General features: G+C 36.9%; 1 protein-coding gene across 19 annotated transcripts in view; it reads left to right on the plus strand.

Moving 5' to 3' along the window:
- MYT1L (myelin transcription factor 1 like) overlaps positions 1-18,315 on the plus strand; it is a 331,910-nt gene that overhangs the window by 78,974 nt on the left and 234,621 nt on the right. For all 19 annotated transcript variants that reach the window (XM_009674012.2, XM_009674011.2, XM_009674007.2 and 16 more), the window contains exon 2: positions 11,325-11,439. The gene's annotated coding sequence lies outside the window, so the exon portion shown is untranslated. The remainder of the gene's footprint in view (positions 1-11,324; positions 11,440-18,315) is intronic.

Genomic DNA, 18,315 nt, shown 5'->3' on the forward strand with positions numbered 1-18,315 from the left:
CTGGCAGATGACATTTTCATGAAGCACACTCTGCACTGCTCCAGAGGGAATTTACAGAATTTATAGCTGGAGAAGCTCATCAAACATGGATTTAGGAAATGCCTATGTGAAAAGTGGGAGCCCACAACCAAATATCAGAGCTTTTCTTTTGACATTTGCTTTTACATAAAGGACTATTGCCTGCAACCTGTCTTACCTTATGTTAGCAATCCATTCTTAACTAGATTTTGTGATTACACGTGGCTATTGAAGTTCATTAACACAAATTTTCTTTTTTCTTGTAATTCTTTGTTTATTGGACAGGAGTCTCAGGAAAAATGAACAAAAATTGTTTTCTCATTTCCATCCAAGTTTTTATATTTCCCTAACATGCTTAAAAATTGTCAGTGGTTTCATGATACTTATTGATAAAAATATATGTTTATTTTTTATTTAAATCCTGTTATTTTGTCAACCTTTTTGCATTAAAACATATTTTGTTCATTCTAAATGATGATTAACATATATTTAAAACTGTCACTAGGGTCCCTATAGTAGAAATATACTGCAGCAACTGTAAGTCTGATCTTTCTAAAGAAAACAGAAAGCACTTTTACATCATCAGGTTCACAGATTTCAGTGAAGGAGGTTTTGAGTGTTGCAAATAAGAATTGCACACTGAAATTTTGCATCACAGATAATATTTATCACGATAGATAATCTTTGCTTCCTTCTGTCTTAGTACTGCCTTTTCCTCCCCATCTGACAGTCTTTGTGCCCAGTCTCAGATTCACCATGTTAGCGCCTGAGTCTCTGGTGCGTCTCTTCATTCTCTTAACGCAATAGCACTTGGATGACTACCTGTAGATTGTTGTTTTGTTTGTACCTTTCCCAGCACTTGAACCAGCAGAAACATTTATGCAGTTCTGCTGACCTTTTTCAATCACAACTGTTTAGGCTGTTACCCACCTTGCACGTGAAGATTCATAGCTGCTGTGACTCAGACGTATTTTTACACTGCTGTCTGTCTGGCAAGCAAAAATATCTGCACTTAGCTTCTAATATGTCTTGAAGCTTCTTAATCATGGCAAGCAGAGCACCTTTCCTCCTTGCATTCGACGTTCTGAAAATCCTGAGCAACTGAATGACTGAAGGTTTGGGGTTTTTTAAATTAGGCTTATTGATTAACCCCTAGGAAAAGTTAGGTGAGAAGTCCTTTGAGTTTCTGCAATAAGTTTTTGATTCAGAATAGTGCTGATTACTTAAAATATGCAGGAGAAAAATCTGAGGTCTAAGCTGATGATGTTAAACTGCCTGTTGTTGTATGGCCTAACTTTTAGCCTCATTTCAGTAATAGATCTCCATATCAATACTAATAAATGGCAACAAGAGGAGAATCAATCTAAACTGCTGACGGTTGTTTTAATTTATACTACAGTCCTCAGGTAGCTGGGTAGCACAAGGGGAGAGTTTGGAAGTATCTTACCTAAATTGTGGATGTTATGCTGCTTCCATTTACATAAAGTGGGATTTTTTTCTGTTGACTTTAGTGGCAAAAAGATGGAACCTATTATAAAAACACCTGGTTTTTAGTCGTACATTGTACAGGTTCTAATATACTTCCAATACCAGTGTTAAATTCTGCTCTTAATCTTAAATATTCACTGGGTATTGAGTTAACAGATTCAAGTTCAGATCCTCAAAAGTTCTTGGGTATTTAAAAACCTTTGAGAATCTGGGCCTCAGAGAGTCATTCGTAGTCTTTCGAAGCTGGGCAAATAAACCCACTCAGAGTCTAAGGCTCCAGAACTGGAGATAAAGTCTACAGTCCTCTGTCACATCTCTTACAATTATTGCTGGAAGGTCAAGGTGGAAGTGGGTACTTTGATGCTTCCTGATATTCCTCTTGCAGAAGCCTCAGGGACCCATGTGCATTCTGGCAGCCTTTTGAGCCTGCCCTGGGAGGTGCATTCCTACCCTCAGTGTGTTTCTCCTACAATGGGACCTTGTCTTATGTTAAGGTTTGAGTGGCAGCTCAGCTCAAGAGGGAAACCTGCCCTTATCTTTCACGGTGCCTGTATGAAAACAACCGATACCTACCCAGGCCATATAGTAGAAAAAAATGCAGATCTCATCCTTTGTACCTGACCAAAGTCAGGTTCTTTGACCTGTGGAATTATTTCCGTTGTGGGAATAAGACCTGGACGAAAGCTGAACAAGCTGAGAAAACACTGAAAAATTTAAATGTTTTTGCAAATGCCTTGCAAAGCAGCAAACTATGAGGAATGAAAGCAACAGTCACAGAACCAGAAGACTGAAATGCTGCAGTAAATAGAAGCTGCTGAACCTTGCTGAGGTGAAGAGAAGAAACTGCCTGATACCATTACCTTAATTATGGTGATGGTCCAAGCCATACCAGGCACAGAGATCAAATATTACATTATGTAAGCCGTTTTTGGATAGTATTAGCATGTAACAAAGCAGCTGCAATGTTGGCAATTGCCTTAATGCTTTACTTTAAAAGTTAAATAATAAAATATTGCAAGTCATGAAAAATATTCAGATAGCATTCCTGTGACCTTCTTGCTACTGCCTCTAGTACTTATTTGAAAGCTTCAGCTCTCTTTAATAGTCCTTCTCTTATCCTATTTGCAATCTTCACCTTTTATATACACACATCATTAACTTTCTCAGCAACTATGTAATAAAATATGCTTTATTTTTTCCTAACACCCATTCATGCCTGCTTTTCTGTCATCATACACTGCTCTTGCCCTCAAACTTCTCCCATTTACCTCAGTCTTGTTCTCTTACTTGATCTTTTCCTCTTGTTTTCTCACTTGCTTTGAGTCTTTTGCTTGGCAGGAACAACATGTTGTGTTTCAACATCTTCTCAGATGTAGCACTTAATTGTACCTAGCTTTTCTACTCCCTTCTGCCCTTTGTACCCTGGGGACAGAGCATGCTTGTCTCATGCTGTATTTTCAGACACCTCACGAGATGACATTTTGGGCTGTGGCAGGGAGCTGACTCTGGATTACCCCCCTCTCAACGAGTTGCCAGTGTGGCCAGTCATCAACAATTCCCACTGGGAAACTCAAAATTGCTGGACAGCACAATGAGTATATGTGATTAACCCTTTTTTCAAGAGAGGTGATGAAAGGATAAACGTTTCCTCCTCTCATTTATAAATAACAATATTTCTGCATTTTTTCTTACATTCTCCTGTAAGCCAACACCTCTGTTTGTGATGGCCTTATTTGAAATCTTTTGGAATCTAGATAGGACTTCAGCTTGTCTTGCTTTGCTTATGTATTAACAGTATCTGTTAATACATAAACTGTTATTTATTCAACACCTCTTTTACCTGCTAGTCAAGCATTTTTTACTTTTTCTTTTGCTACAAGTTAATCAGTACAGGCTACGAAGCATGCTTTCATGTATTAGATAATGGATTCTAAGTGCATCTCACATTATTAATGATCTAATTTTTGTTCGTTTTTGGGACAAGCCGTACACCTGTTTGTGTGTCTGCATCTTGCTGATTACTCTTCCATTCGAGAATGCTCTACATTTGCTCTACAGATATGCTGGTATAGCTCTTTGATTTGTAATTCACGTTGTAGCTGATATGTCAACTCACCTTAGTTTTGTTCTTTTGACACTATTAGAAATCAAGCTGTTCTAGGAACTTATCCTGCAAATATGCCATGACCCATATGCCATGACTCCAATATCTGCAGCAGAGGACACCAAGACTTTGTCCTCCCAGTATATATATTCATAAGCATATTTTGCTTTCATGCTTATTTGTTATTAGACCTGAGCCTTGCGTGCTTTCATAAGATATTTTCTGATCTTGCATTCACGACACTGTATCCCACGTTGAATGCTTTTGTGTTGGATTGCTTTGCAGCAGTTGGCTCATGTATCTTGAGCAAACTCTGGTATACTCTAGCTTCACGCTTGAAGTACTGCTTTTAGAGTGGAAATCAGTTACTGTTCTCTTACTGGAAAGTACTACTGAAATATGGGGAGGAAAGAAGAGTGTGTTTCTGATAGAGCTAGTGTCACCTGAGAAGTAGTCTGAGACCAGAGAATGCCGCAACATGAGAGAGTAACAGCTATAGCTAGATTTTTGCCGTAAATGCAATTTGGGATTAATTTTACCCTCTAATCTGTTCACAAATCATCTGTAAAGCAATCTGAGCAATGGGACCACATTCATTCTTCTCCAGTATTTTCCAATTGTTTATGAAAACAAATGTCTACTTTGGAGGAGAGTTACCCTTTCTGTTTGCACTTATGCATAGTTACTCTTTGTGTGTGAGTGGTCATGTATTGTTTTGGTTTTGATTTCGCTCTCTCTGAAACAATAAAGTAATTGAAAGTCAATAGATAACTACTACCGATCATTAAGTTTCATCTAGGGATCCAGCTTTTACCGAATATATTTTTAAATATAGACCAGTTTGTAAACGTTATTTGCACTTTTATTTTTCATCAAATGTCAGTAAAAAACAAATTATTTAGATTTCAAACAAATGTTTGTGAATACCATTTATGCCAGGTATAACAGTAATTTTTGCTCACTGCCGATACCTTCTGTGATAAATTTTTCAGTACTGTATGTGAATCATTGCAAACAAGTATATCTAATTTTCAGGTCCACTTTGATATTTTAGCATTAGCCTGTGTAATATACTGTAAACATGCCAAAAAGTATATTGCTCATATATTTACTACTAATAACAGCTATTTGCAATATGAGTAACCATAAAAAATGCTTTCAGGTCCTTATTCAAATTTTTAAAATCAATATTGCAGTAACATAGACTTCTTCGTTTGCATTTAATTCAGTTACGCATAGTTTATCTGCTTTTTCTGAGAATCTTAACAAAAGATATCTTCGTAAAAATTAATATTTTAAAGAGGAATCAGTTGGAATTTGCCATTTTGTCTTGGCCAAGGCACATAAAAACTTGCAACTTTAGAGTGGCAGCAGTTGAGGTGTTAGGGTAATGCACTGACTGAAAGAGGATCTCCCCCTACATTTTCTTCTCTTTTGTATTCTGACAACAGTAAAGTGAATTTTAGCAGAGTAGCATATGAAAAAAATCTCTGTTCAATGAAGCTTTTTTGCACATAACAAAATAATACTAAGGCTCCTGTGGGCACTTCTTCTCCTTCCATTTATAGGTAGGTAGACAGATAAAAGCTATAGATAATGCCTGTCTATCTTCTGTCTGTCTGTCTGTCTATCTTACCTATTTCTTTATCTCCAAAGTATATGCATCTTTGCACATCTTTGTTAGGCTTTATATGTCAATTTTTTTAATGATGTGGCTCAGGTACATCACAGGAACTTTTCAGTCATCATCAAATTCAGGCTCAGGAAAAGCATCAGATCTGTGAATATTATAAGTTTCCAAGAACCGGCTCTATGGCTCTGTTTATATTTGTTCTGTACTGAGAATACCAAGGGTATTCAATAAAGGATTCTTTGTGATATGCAGTTCTGTACTATTGCACTTTTAATTTCAGTTTGCTTAGAGGATGACTTTGCCATTAAATAACTTAAGTTAGGGGTTAAAGGAGAGAGAATAAGAATTTTAACTTGTGACAGACAACAATGAGTAAAATTGAGCTTGAGGCCGCAGACTAATCAGTAGGTGCTCAGCGCTTTCATCCAAAGTCATTAGGTAGTTCACAGATTCACAGAATCACAGAATGGTTGAGGTTGGAAGGGACCTCTGGAGATCATCTAGTCCAGCCTCCCTGCTCAAGCAGGGGCCTCTAGAGCACATTGCACAGGATCACGTCCAGGCGGGTTTTGAATATCTCCAGGGAAGGAGACTCCACTACCTCTGGGCAACCTGTTCCAATGCTCTGTCACCCTCACAGGAAAGAAGTTTTTCCTCACGTTTAGATGGAACTGCCTGTGCTTCAGTTTGTGCCTGTTGCCTCTTGTTCTGTCACTGGGCACCACGGAGAAGAGTCTGGCCCCATCCTCTTGACACCCTCCCTTCAGATACTTGTACACATTGATGAGATGGCCTCTCAGTCTTCTCTTCTCCAGGCTCAACAGGCCCAGCTCTCTCAGCCTTTCTTCACAGGGGACATGCTCCAGTCCCCTCATCATCTTTGGAGCCCTCCGCTGGACTGTCTCCAGTAGTGCCCTGTCTCTCTTGTACTGGGGAGCCCAGAACTGGACCCAGTACTCCAGGCGAGGCCTCCCCAGGGCTGAGGAGAGGGGCAGGATCACCTCCCTCCACCTGCTGGCAACACTCTGCCTCATGCACCCCAGGATCCCAGTGGCCTTCTTGGCCACCAGGGCACATTGCTGCCTCATGCTTAACTTGTTGTCCACCAGCACTCCCAGGTCCTTCTCGGCAGAGCTGCTTTCCAGCAGGTCAACCCCCAGCCTGTACTGGTGCATGGCTTCCTACCTTGTATACTGCACACAGTGTGTAAACTGCTGTAGACAAAATCTGGCATTGTAGAAATATCAGTAATATGAACCCCTCATTCATCTTCATAAAACGCTTCAGCAATAGCTGTCAATGTAGGAGGATAAAACTATCTGCTATAACTCGTGCAAACATAGGTTAATGTTGTTTGTGTTACACTTCTGTTTTTCTAGCTATTAGCATTTCTGAAGACACAATTGCTGTCTCTGGCATCCTTCAGAAAACAGCAGGAAAGGTCCAGAATGGGGAGTCAGTTCTCTGTCCTACACTTAGTTTAATCAATGGCAAGTTGCTTTGATTACTTGTCTGATTTTCTTCTGCTCTGTCTCTCTGGGCACTGCTGTATTGAGGAGATGAATCTGAACATGGGAATGAATTTGTTGACTTTTGAAATGCCTCCAAATTAGCAGCTTTTAATGTAACAGCCATTCTCCTAACATCAATTGCTTTTTGTCAGGCATTTAGGATTCAGGACAAAAGATAACATTCTGATTTATCCTATACTGTCAGGATGTTGAAACAGTTGTGAACCTGCCACTGTAGGGTTTCTTATATACACATGGCAAGGTAGGGCAGAATCTGTCCTGAAAGTCCTCCCTGACTGGCATCAGTCCACAAACTCCGGGTAACCCAGCTATCCTCCTGTTTAGGGAGAGTGGCAGATTCCTTATTGTCCTGACACTGGACATGTTGCTCATTTGGAAGATCCACAAGTAACACTGCAATCTGCCTTGCGACATTACCGAAGCAACGCCCCGGCTGCTCACCACCCCTCCTGCCTCGTGCTGTCAGGAACGTCCGGCGGTTAACCCAGCAGGTGTTGGTGCACTGCTCCCCATTTTCTTCAGCATGCCTCAGGTCAGAAAACAACGGTGTAACCATGGTTTGAGAAATACATGCAGTCTTCCCCAAAACTCTCCTCAGTGCCAGTTTTGTATCTTCCTCATTAGTTTTAAATCTTTGGCAGCGACTGATTCTTTGAACCATTAGTCCTACCTGAGATTCATTTGACATCAGGAAAACATGCCACGCAGTATTCACAAGGATGCTCATGGACAGTCTGCTTTCAATGCTGATATTCTTAAATTTTCTAAGGGCACTAAATATCAGCTTTGGATATCTCCTTCCTCTGATGAAGGACATTCACTCTGTTATTTTTTATATTTCATATCCCTCTTTCTTAATTACCCTTTTAATTTATACATAATGTTTTATAAGACTGGGACACATTTATCTCAAAGTGGGATTGGCAGTAGGGCTATTTATTTATTGTTAGATTTGCATAAAAGTGAACATAAAGGCTCACAAATATTTACACTTATTTATAGTTTTGAATGTTCTGTTAACGGAAAAAGTAGCACTCTGAGTATTTAATGGTAAGGTAAACATTTTTTCACCTTATATTAACTTCTGTGTTTTTGCAGCTAGATTCAGAATGCCATATTGTGACTGAAAAATCAATTTGATTTTTACTCAGCTGATTTTTTTTATTTCATTTCTCATCTTTATATTTTTTTCATCTTTGATTTAAAGTTTGTTTCCAAAAGCTGGGTTTTCTGTCTTGTTTCAGTCAAAAAGCGCGAGAGAAGCCTGTCTAATGTCAGCAGAAGCAGGAGTATGCCCACTGTCTTTTTATTCATACACATTCTAAATAATCAGAAGCATACTCTAGTGTCTGTAAATTTATGTAAACTGTCATCTGCTAAAATTTTGTCTATAATCACAAGCACTTTTTAAGTATTAGAATTGAATCAAATTTTTAAATCATTTTTTTACATCATCCAGCTGTTGGAAATGGTTGCATTTATTTCACTTTTCCCTAAAAAACCTGTCAAATAAATTAAATTACTACAACAAACAATTCAAGTGACCACTGCTGGTGAACTATTCAGTTAGACTGAGAGGAAGGACACAATCTCTTAACATGCAGGACGGGGTCACATACCATTTCAGTTTTCTTTCTTCTGTCCCTTCAGGGATAATAAGAATCTGGAGCTCTTCATGGCCTCTGTAGGAATTGCTGGCTCTGAGCATCAGTCAGAATTTAGCCTTTTTATGGGAATTTTCTCAGCTGCTACTAAAATATTTATTGCTCATAGGGAGAAGGTGTCCGTTCTAGGTGCTCTGGCCATTTACATATTAAATGCATCACTTATGGCATCTCATCTCTGTCCTTTTCATGTGCTTTTCTTAGGTGCTAGGTATTGAAGAGAGTCACTACATTAGCTTCTTACAAGTACCCTATATTTCCACTTCCACAGGGGTAATTGAGTTTTTTGTTTATGTTCCTGAGACAAAGCATTTTTATCATTAGCAGAATTTTAATAGAAAGCTGTGGGGACTTTATTTTTCCAGTATTCTCAAGGGCAAGCACATTTGCCTATGGTTGTATGTGCATTTGCCAAGCTGATATTGAGGCAGATCTCTGAATAGATATCGCACATTCAGAAACTTCATTTGTATGTGCACAACAGTATTCCCCATTAAAAAACTAGGCTATTGGATATTAGATTTTCAGATTTGAAATGGAAGGCCAAGAACGCATAGTGGAGGACAGCATTGTCAGCCCCTTACCTTTATTGTCACGTATTTAACTAGTGAGTCATTTTTAGATGTGTTCCTGCCCATTGTTTCCAATAATCTCTGTAGGAGTTTGAAAGATTGATGCTTTTGTAAATTAGAACTCAATATGTTTTTTTTTAATTGAGGGAACAAAGAAAAACATTATTTTAAAATAAAAAAAAATAAATGAGGCGGTAAATTAAGATATGCAGATCATGCACATTTTATTTTCATTTGCACTAGGAGTAAAACCTTTTACTTTTTTCCTTCTGAGAAAGAATGAGCAAATTCCTGTATTTTTGCTGCAGAAGTCAAAGTTTAGTTGTGTGCGTTCTGCTCGAGTTGTCAGTGGCAATGAATAATGTATGTCATAGGGGGCTTGCCTTCCCGCTGCTGCCCTTGCAGCCGCTAGCCTTGGTGCTAGAGTACAGGCACCACAAAACTAGAAATTAATTCAGAGAATAAATTCTGTAACATTGCCCAAAACTTTTCAATGATAAATACTCATTACTGTTTCAACAAAAATATAAAAATAGATTGTATGAATCCTTTCACAGAGTTCTTTTGGTACATTTTCTGTGTAAATAATTATTTCTTATCTGCAGTTGAGTGTACAGCATAGTATTGTCATTTTCTCTTAAGAGTAAATGGTCTGTCCTTAGGAAAAGTCCTTGCTAAGATCAACGAGAAAAGTCACATTAAGGTTATCATCAAGATGTATGCAGAACTGTATATAAGATATTTAACATGTCTTTTAAGTAGTAAATTATTAGAATTAATAGCTTGCTTATATATTGCTGGACAAAAGGAAATCATTTCCTAGGATTAATTTACTCCCTCAGAATGTCGTCTTAGAATCAACCCAATCCCTAGAAATCAAGAATTTTGGACTCTTGTGATGAGTTATTAGTTTTTTGCATGATTCTTCAATGTGAATAGTTGAACTATGTATGCGAGAAATTGATATTCAGACCCAATCCTTAAATTGTAAAAGAATTTTATGAGGTAAATGTGATTCTTTTGTGAAAAGGCCCTTTTCCTGTGTAAAATTTCAGAAATTTTCCACTTAACATTCATACATTACTTTAAAGATGGAAACGCCTTCTCTTTGGTTTTATAAAAATTCAACAAAGGTAATAATAGAATACTGCTTAGTCTATTTACTATGCAAATGGTTTGTTTAATAGAAAACAGTGCTTAATCCTATTTCAGTTCCCATCTTCTGTTGTGGTAGAATATTTTCTTGCTTGAAAAGTAGCATAAAAGAAACTTAGTATAGTATGTTTTAGAGGATTTATGGTAATGCTGCTGAATTTAGCTGAGCATAAACAGCATGGTGAGCCCCTCAGGGTCTCTTCATTTTCCTGACACACTCCACTGCTGCCCCATTAACACTTCGTCTGTTATTGCCTTCTTCTCACTTTAATGAGGATCTTTGAATTCGAAGTTCTACACAGGAAACAATAGCTAACATAACTGATGCACCTACTACAGCTTTTAACGGAGTATCTTATTCCCTCTGTAGTTTTTTAAAATAAAAAACGCATTTCTGTTCTTCAGCAGCATACTTACATCATGACATTTTCTTTAATTATGGTAGACACTAACCACAAACACTGAGTAATGACTACAAATATGATGCTCTGTCTGTCTGTGTAAAAGCTAAACACATGCTGGATAGCTGCTAGAGGGAGCATTTCTTTACCTTAAAATTCATTCTATTAATACTAACTCTTTAATGTGAAGAAAGAATAGTACTGCTAGAGACTTCATGCTATCAAAGCAGAACATTGTGTTATAAGACAGGCTAGATTCTGTTTTCTTATACCTGTATGAGTCCAACTAACTGCTGTAAAAGGTCAGTAAGTGGCTCATTAGACTGAATTCCTAAAACTGAATGTATCACATTCCTCTAAATACATGCATAAAACATCTTAAATCACTAAACGATCAGCTGTATTGTCAGATAAAGACAGCCTAGTTTAAGGCCTGAATAATGCTACGCTGGGATACATCATGGAAGTTAAGAGCAATGTTTTAATTGTACATTGGTTATTAACTGATTAGTAGAAGCAAAAGATAGTCATCTTAGAGACTGAACTGGTATGGAAAGTCTGCAGTGTTAAATAAAATGTCTGAATAATTGAATAAATTTGTGTTCTAGAAAAGCAACAAAATCTACTGGATATTAGAATAGGATTTATATTAAATTGTATTGAAAGCCTATTTTTATAAGCTAGAATAACATTTGAGTGATTTTCTCTGTTCCTGGTAAGTTTCCTATCCTTTATTAAAGTTATTTTTTTCTTTTAGAAAATGAATCTGGAAGAAAATTGGTGAATTCAATCCAGTGGACCTACAAGCAGCCTGACAGGCTCTGAGGGCAGAGTCTGGACCAAAGAGCAATTACCCCACCAAACGATTTCAGGTACAATTGACCTAAATATAGCACACTCTTGAGATTATTGACAAGAGTTCATTTCCTGTAGTGCTTTTCCCATTTGCTACTCCTAGTAACCACTGTGATCTTATCTGCCTGGTGCTGCATGACTTCTGGGATGCAGCTATGTTCTGCATTACCTTTAAACAGACAATTCATACTAAAAGAGTCATTTTCAGTTAAATTACATGATGCATATACTATTCTTGCTGCTGAAGTCACACAAAGCGGGAATGAGTGCCTGAATCCTTATGGACCTGGATGCACTGGAATTTTTATATTGTGAAATCAGAAAGGTAGTACTAGTTAACCCCCAATGAATAGGGACTTTTGTTTCATTGAACTAGAGCTTGACAGCTGTGCAGGATGAATAGACTGGAAAACTTGCTATTTTAAAGTTGTCTGTTTACGTATATATTTATCCACAAGGTATCATCCTACCAGCAGGCAAGCATTGTAGTTGCTGTATACCGCCATGAAAGCCAGATGAGTGTATGAACTAAGTGTGTAAGCGTGCATAATGTGGATGAACTGAATTCAGAAGCTGGTAATATTACAACACCTTTCAATTCTGATACTTGAAGAATACTTTTTTTTAATGCAAAACTTGTAAACTTGCACAAAATGGTAGATACATTTGTATTCCATGTATGTGGAATATTGAGAAAACAGATGGATTTCCTGTGGTGTTCCTCACAGAAATGTTTAGCAGCCTATTTGTTTAATGATTTCTTGTTTGGAAAAGCCATGCATTGCCCAGGAATTCAAAAGTCTAATATCGAACTCCATGCTGTGCAGCCATTGGAGAGTCATCTTTTTACCGAGTTTTATGAACTAATATAGTAGGTCACAATTGTGCTAGTTATTTGCCTGCATATCCCCTATGTTCTCCCAAGAGAATACTATAATACATATTTTATTTGGGAAATAAAAGGTACTAATAGTCACAGGTCCTACTTCTCAAAGGAACCTGGACAAAGTTCAGTTGGAAGCTGAATAATTTATAAGATAGAGACACATATACATTATGCTAGTTTATTGTGTTTGTTCTTTTGATGACAGTGGACAGCAGTTATAAATGTAGTTAGACTTATAGGACTTTTATATTGTATTCCAAAAAGCAAAGAGTTAATTGCATTGGCATGTGTGAATTTGACATTAATCACAGAATGCCTATGCTATTCTGAGTAGTACTTATCCCCTCTAGAGGACTTAATTTTTAAAATTTGTAACAGCAAAATGCTATGTCTAGAGATACAGGCTTTGTGATTTTCATTCCAAGGTAGGAAATTGAGGCAGACAAAATTTAAGTGATATGGCAAAGCTTTATAGCAAACGACAGTAGAATCATGTCTAGATTTCAGTTTTCCTAACCTTTATTCTGATACCTAGTAAAGTCAGGAGTTTATGTTTTCAGGAATTCCTGTTAATATTAAAACAATCTAGCAAAGTAGCATTCCCCTGCACTGTGCACTGCCTCACCTTCAGAGGAAATTCTGTGAAGTATTGCATTGTTTTGTGTCCTGCATTAAAAAAATGCATGAATGATTTAAGGAAAGTTTAGCGCTTATTGTTACTAGCTAGTAAAAGAAGTTTGAAGATGTACTAATTAAGAAAGAGTTTGAAGAAATGCTTTATTTCATTCTAGAATAAGATAAAGCATGAATCAATTATTTCAATTTCTTAGCAATTAAGTTATTGAAGGGAAAATTTAGATTAAAAATAAGAGAAAACTTATCCCCAACTTTTTTTTCCAATCTACTATGATGAGTGGATGAGACACAGCATATCACAGTGGAAAGCAATGATATTCTGAAATACAACCATAAGAACAATATCAATCTGTGAAGCTGGGGCAAGAATATTAAACATAATTAAACAGCTTCCCAGCTGGGCATGCTGAGGTCATAGAACTTCTTGCACTGTGCTTTGGGGTCTTGAGCAATCTGTGTAATCCTTTGGGCTTCGAAATAAAATATTTTAAAAGTTGCAGTAGTGAGGGATGTACACTAGAAAATCAAATGGGTTCATGAGGGGACCTTTCAGTTATAGGATGTTCCACAGAATAAGGCAATTAAAGAACCACTAGCCTAGGGAAAAAAATCAATCCTCCCCCCAAAATGAAGAGATAGATAGCTCGCAAGCAGTTGCCTGCAGCCCTAAAAAGACTAAACTGAAATATTTACCTTCTTTTTTTCAGAAAATATCCTAGACTTACACTTGGTGTTTTACAAACAGAAATTCTCATGGTCTTATTGACTATTACAGTTCTGCAAGGGTATAACCTTGCAAAGAAAACCCTGGTGTGGCCTAATTTTTACTATTTTTTTGTTCATGCGTAAAATATATCTATAACTTGATCTTATCTTTTCAGAGATATATGCGATATACACATTCGGTTAATTATTTTTACATTCCAGATACATATTATGCTCACGTACAACAGTTGTACACACCATAGATGAGTAAATCAGTTTAAAACTTAGAAACTAACCCCTGAAAAACCTTGCATAAGCTTCCTTCTCTATGCAAATGATCTTTCTGAAGATTGCTCCCTTCAATTGTTGTCAGATGGGAACATCATTTTGACTCTAGTGTTAGGGCCCATCTTGTAAGATATTCAAGACCCAATGAAACGTATAGCATCTTAAGTATTTTTTTAATACAGATATTTGACATCTTCGAGGGAAGCTCTGTTCTTTATAGGATGCAGCCACATAGAAGATAATATCATAGATTAGAGATTGTTAGCCACTTTATCCCCGCTGCTTTTTTCAGTTTGCCCTGCCACCATGGTGAAGAGAGATAGTAAAGCAACCTTAATTAGGCAGCATAGGAATCCCTGGTATGCAGCATTCTTCTTAGCCAGCTTTATATTCTTCCTGCTTGTTCTACAGTGCCTCAGGGAATGAGAAAAGTCTGGTCCATTAATTAGAGAATTAGCTTAGGGTTGTGAAGGATGAATTCAGGTTTCTTCTATGTCACAAACTTCCTGCAAGACGCTTAGCTAAGTATTGAGCAAAATTCAGCAAAACCTAAGGATCGGGGATTATGATACTATTTTCCTGGCTTTTGAAGCTGAATCAGGTGTCTTTCCATATTTCCCATATCTTAGTTACTCCACTGATAACTGAGTAGTCATAATACTTAGCTTCCCTCATCAGCTGAAATGAATGCTTCTCAATCATACTGTGCTTATGTAAGGACACTGACAGAAAGGCAGGGATGCAGAAATCAAAATAATGCCTCATGTTAATTCAGACAGAGCATTGCAAATACACTGTCATGATGAAAGTTCAAATTAGTTCTTGGCAACGTAAGTCTTCCTAACATGACCTTCTAAGAAAGCAAAGTTCATCAATCAGAACGTCACGTTTCTAAATTTACAGTTTACAAATTGCCACTGTAAATTTTAGCAGTAGAAACCATCACATGAAATTGTATTTCTTTCTTTATCTCTCTCCAAATTTCAATGATTTCAAAAAGGAGGCACTAGGCTCTTTAAATTACACTTTCTAGGCACCATGCCTGCCCTTGTAGATAGGCATGTCTGTTAATATCTCATGGGCCAGCCAAATGTGATTGATCACAGGCTTCTGATGTTAGCAGGCTAAGAGAACAGTTGTGTTAAAGCTAAAAATGTCAGGGCAGGGTCATATCACCAATGAGAATTATTAAAAAAAAAGTGTTTCTTGTGTTTTCAAGGATATATAGCTCCTCCTGCCAGAAAACCTAATCCTTAAATCGTCCTGAAAATTGTATGGGATATAAAATCAAATTAAACCCACTATCAAAGGGCATGGTCTCTCCTCACTGCACTCAGAGTTATATGTGTAATTCCCCACATATCAAGGGAAAGATATAACCTCAGTAAAAATGTTTTTAAGAGAACTCTGATGATGATAGAGCTGATAATTTGTGTAGCAAACACTTAGCATAAATTGCAGTAATTGGATTAGAAGAGGTAAAAGTAATTTTATTATATCATTGTGGCTTAAAACTGAATCTCTCCTTTTCTCCTATCCTAACATTTTATGAAGGAGAAATATCATATAGATTAATTTCAGCCAATTTCCAGTTTTTAGTTTTGTTAAATAATTTTGAATTATTCTTTTGTCTTTATGAATATTGGGTACAATATTTCCAACTATTTTATTTTTGATAGATAAAAAATGTTAATACATAGGAACTTTGGTGCCTTTTTGCAGTTCAGATGAATGATCAAGTATTGCTTAGCTACTATATCCAACTGTAGCATTCCTTCTGAAGCCAAGGAAGAGATAGAAGTCTAGATTTGAAAGCCAACTGGAGTTAAGAGAAGAACATCATTGATCAAACAGGTTTGGATCAGGATTGACTGAGGTCCAAACTATGTTTTTTATACAGTAGAAATAATGTTCTTATTAAAAAGCCTACATATTAAAAGGCCATTCATATATAGAGACAAAGCAGCTACAGAAGTACACTTCTACAGAAATATGTATATCTTCAGCGCACTGAAGAAGGCCAAAGAAAGGTCTATATTGATAAAAGCTATAAAGGATCTTATCCAATAAGAACCTGAAGTCAATAGAGGATCCAAGCTTTTCTAGTGAATCAAAACTAATAATAAGATTTAACAGAAGATTTTTTAAAAACAAGGAAGGACAAACCACATGCAGATTCTAATAAGCTCAGGAGTCCTTTCGGTGTACAAATACAAATACAGTTTATGACTCTGTAATATATCCTCAGAAATGTTACTGTAAGAAAAAATTAAAGAAAGAATGAGGAGCCCTAAAAGTTCCTTCTCTCATGTTAAACATCTTTTTGAGAAGGTGCAGAGGGAGTAGGCACTACAGGTTCCCGGTCACCTTGTGCATTTCAGGAGCGAGCTGCTCTGTTGCCGTTCGGGACAGAGCAGGGCAGAGCTGCTCAGCAGCTCTCAGTAGTATTGTCCGCAGATGACCTTGTGGATTTCTACTTCAAAATCATACAGAAGTTAACTATTGCTGAAAATAGCATTCACTCTTGTTGTGCTCTCTTTCACCGCTGCTGAGGTGAAATTTATCTGTCCAAATGCAGATGTCTTTTATATCTAAATTGGCTTTTGTAGGCTGCCTTTATAGTCAATGGAGAGAAATAGACACTTTTAGAGCATGATTTATCTCTTCATAAGGTAGACTTCTAAATAGGTCAGATGAATCAGACTCTAGAAGAGCCTATTCCTTATTAGTGTAAAACCTACGGATCATCTTTGATGTCGATGCCTGTATTGCAGACATCTAAAGTTAAGTGAAATGATTTATATATCTATAGGAACTAAATCAGATCTCAAAGTTAGAGGAAAATATCCTACTTTTCAGGAAGTACCTTTTTCTTAGGAGCACCAATGGCACTGGGGTGCATGTCCATTTCTCAGTATAGTCATAAGGTGATAAATTAAAGAAAAAGAATTGCAAATTCCCACCACCCATTCTCCCACTTAATATTTTAAGGTATAAGAAGTGGATTGGCTCTACTGTGTGAACAGGAAAGTTATATACCTTTGTCATCAGTTATACCACTGGCTCTACAGTCATATAATTTTTTTACTAGTCTCTGCTCATAATTTACATGTACAGGATCTCACCATGATCCTGAATGTTCTTTGTAAACCATTTCAAAAGCAGAACCATATAGTCTTATTTCTCAATCTAATAGAGAAGTGAAGCTATGCAATTAATTTAGTCTAGTAGACCAATTTAAATTATTTCTCTATCATAATCTTTACTGCTAATGCCAGCATTTCACTCGGCTCCCCACTAGACTAAGGGGTTAGTGCAATATTGCTGAAAGTCCTCATGATGAATATTTTCAAGTGTGAACAAATGAGGTGTGCAGAAAAGATCTCTTTTTGCTTTATTTTGTGATATTTACTTTAATTATCAGCAATGCAATGGAACATACAGAAACAAATAACGTTGTTTATTATATATTTAAAAAAACAAGAGCAACAAATAAAGGCCATTCTGAAACCCATGTAGACAATTGCAACTTTTTCACCTGCCACTCTTCGCCTATTGTTTGCCAAACTCTAGCTCCCAGCAAACCTGCAAGACTTTGTCAGATACATACCCAGGAGAAGCAAAAGGATGACAGCCTGGAGTAAGCAGATTGCTAGTGAGGCTAGCAGGTGCCAAAGCATGCTGTTTCATGACCCAGTGTAAAGATGCCAAAAATAATCTCAAGTGTACTTCAGTAAATAAATGTAAAAAACAGGCTTCTGAAATACTGTCTATAGCATTGTCCGTGGTTAGTCAACAAATACAAAGTTAGGAGTCGAGCGTTCTAATTTCTGCTCTACAACAGATTTGCTGTGTTCAGGTAGTGATGCTATATGGACATAATCTGTATTTTTCCACTTAAATAAATGGCCTGTTTTTCAAAAATCCTGAGACTATCGTGGATTCCACAAATTAAAACATGGAGTGAGCTAGAAGCATTCAGGTCATGTGCAAATGTTTACTAAGTATCTCTATCTCACTTTCCCCGTCTTTCACAGTTGTAGTACTTAGCTGCCTTTTTTTATAGTGCTTTCAAATGTGTACATAAAAATTGCTTTGTAAGTGCCAGTATTGTAAAACCATTTTGTCTTACTATTAAAGGTAAAGGTAGATTGATAGTGATAAAGCATATTTGTTTGATCAGCCTGAAAACAATTTGCTGTAGATAAGGTAAGATCGAAATGTCTGTGTTAAGCAATTGTTTTAGCCTTAAAGTTAGCAATACCAGGACTGTGCTAAGTGAACCTGAACTTGCAAAATGTGCTGCAAAATTATGAGGCTCATTGAAGTATAATCAGTGCTGTGAGCTTATTGCCTAAAATAAGATCAGTACAATAAA

This window comes from Struthio camelus, chromosome 3 (assembly GCF_040807025.1).
Source record: "Struthio camelus isolate bStrCam1 chromosome 3, bStrCam1.hap1, whole genome shotgun sequence".
NCBI lineage: Eukaryota > Metazoa > Chordata > Aves > Struthioniformes > Struthionidae > Struthio > Struthio camelus.